General features: G+C 64.0%; 1 pseudogene; it reads left to right on the top strand.

The window, feature by feature from the left end:
* Positions 1-2500, top strand: part of LOC126150659 (large subunit ribosomal RNA) — a 7954-nt pseudogene that overhangs the window by 2897 nt on the left and 2557 nt on the right.

Genomic DNA, 2500 nt, shown 5'->3' with positions numbered 1-2500 from the left:
TCTCTTAAGGCGGCCAAGTGGCGGCGTTGTGGCTGCATCCGGACTTGGCTTTTCGAAGTGCGGTCTTGATGTAGTCGTGCTGCTGCTGCGAGGTGCCTTCCTTGGGTTGTAGTTACAGGGAGAGTGATGCGCAATACATGGGCCTAGCCCTCTTAGCCTCTCCTCTCCTGCGGTCTTCTCCCCTTCTCGTGGGCCCGCTGATTTTCGCAGAGTGGAAGACCGCACCAGGGGCTTGGGGGGGTTACCAGCCCCCCCTCGCATTATCCCTTTTCAAGTTGGGGGCAGCAGACAAGTGAATAACAGTGGTGGCCCTTCCGCTGAAGGTGCCACCCCAGCTTCCCCAGCTCCTAGCCGGCCAACCGGCCGTGCCGAAGATCTTGTAACTGTTGCAGCTATCTACGCCTGTAGTGAGTGCCACCGCAGCTTCACCACCAAGAACGGTCTCGGGGTCCATCGCCGCCGCCAACACCTTGCGGCCGCCAACGCGGAGATCGTCACGGAGAGGCATCGCGCGAGGTGGACGGAGGAAGAAGTCCTGTCGCTCGCCAAGGCAGAGGCCGAACTGTTCCTTGAGAGGGACGCCCGGTTCTTCTTTGTCAATCAAGAACTCATCAGGATGTTCCCCGACCGAACGCTCGAAGCAATCAAGTGCCGACGGCGGCAAGCTGCCCACAAGCAGCTTGTCCGCCAATTCATGGAGGCGCTTGAGATCGGTCGGGGGGAAGAGCCGGCGTCCCGCCGGGGAGCAGCGGGCCCGCTGCCTGACGCGGGCGAGGCCGCTGCGCCGCCTGTCGACGCAGCCGAGGACTTCGCGGCCGACACCACCGGGCCGCCGCCGGAGGGGCCGACTGACGCCGCCATCTGGGAGCATCTGGCGGGGCTACCTGCTTCCGCCCAGCGTTTCTCTGCCCTGGATCGAGTCATTGGTCTAGGGCGGGGCACGCCGCCCGATGTCATCCTGGGCATGCTCCCGGATGCCCTTGCGTCGGTCGGGTCCAGAGGGGAGAGATCGATCACCAGGACACAGCGGCCGCGCCAACCATCTAAGCGGCCGCCTGCAGCGCCGCCGACGCAGAAGCGCAAGCGGCGCCGCTGGGAGTATGCGAGAACGCAGGATGCCTTCCGAAGGTCGCGTGCACGTTGCGTGCGCGGCCTCTTGGATGGCACCCTGCTCCAGCCGCCACCTGCCATCCCTGGTCTGCTGGACTTCTGGGCGGACCTCTTCACTAAGAAGCCCATCTCCACCGCGGGCTTCATTCGTGACCGCCTCCTCCCGCACTCGGAGCCTGTCGCTCTCGAGTGCCTATGGGGGCCGGTCACACATGAGGAGGTCGCCGCCGCGTTGCCGCCCAGGGGATCAGCGGCCGGGCCGGACGGCCTTACCCCAGCGGAGTTGCGGCGCCTGCCGCACGAAGTCCTGGTGAAAGTGATGAATCTCTTCCTTCTGGCCCGCGCCCTTCCGGAACGCCTGCTTCGCGCGCGGACGTCCCTTCTCCCGAAAACGGCTGCACCAACATCCCCCGCTGACTTTCGCCCCATTACGGTCTGCTCGGTGCTGGCGCGGACCTTTCACAAGGTTCTCGCGTCACGCCTGATGCGCGCTTGTGCTGTGGACGAACGTCAGCGGGCATTCATCCCTCGTGATGGGATGTTGGAAAATACGTTCATCTTGGACACCGCCCTCACCGACGCAGTTCGCTCCTGCCGCTCTGTCTTTGTGGCATCGATCGACGTATCTAAGGCATTCGATTCGGTAGATCATGCTGCCCTTCGCCCTGTGCTGAAGGCGCATGGCCTGCCGGATTGTTTTGTCGAGTATGTCGAGCGGTGCTACGAGGGCAGCACGACGGTGATAGCGGACGGCGCCGGCGTGGGCGTGTCTGTGCAGCCAGCACGGGGCGTTCGCCAGGGCGATCCCCTCTCCCCCCTCCTGTTCAACTTTGCGGTGGACTACGTTTTAGGCCAGCTGCCCTCTCACATCGGAGCTCGGATCCTCGGTCGCAGGGTCAACGCTGCGGCCTTTGCAGATGACGTCTTGCTGTTTGCAGCGACCCCGAGGGGCTTGCAGTCCCTCATCGATGCAGCTACCGCAGCCCTCGCACACCTGGGGCTGCAGATCAACGCCCGGAAGTGTTTCACCCTCGCCTTAGTCGCGTCAGGGCGCGAGAAGAAGGTGAAGGTGGACAGCAATGTCACCTTCACAGCAGGCAATACCACCATGCCTGCCCTGCGTGTGGGTGAAACCTTCCGGTACCTGGGGCTGCAATTTTCCACGGCGGGTCGCTGTATCTTCAATCCACGTCGCCACCTGGTGGAGCAGCTTGACGTCATCTCCCGAGCTCCGCTGAAGCCGCAACAGCGCCTCCACGCTCTCACCAACGTACTTCTTCCTGGCCTGTACCATGGGCTGGCCCTCAGCCGCACCCGGGTGGGTGCTCTGAAGTCGGCCGACGTCACCATCCGGGCCGCCGTCAGGAGATGGTTCCGCCTTCCGGCGGAC

Source organism: Schistocerca cancellata, unplaced genomic scaffold, assembly GCF_023864275.1.
Source record: "Schistocerca cancellata isolate TAMUIC-IGC-003103 unplaced genomic scaffold, iqSchCanc2.1 HiC_scaffold_987, whole genome shotgun sequence".
Classification (NCBI taxonomy): domain Eukaryota; kingdom Metazoa; phylum Arthropoda; class Insecta; order Orthoptera; family Acrididae; genus Schistocerca; species Schistocerca cancellata.
Note: the sequence above shows the minus strand (reverse complement) of the source record. Positions and strands in the feature narration are given on the sequence as shown.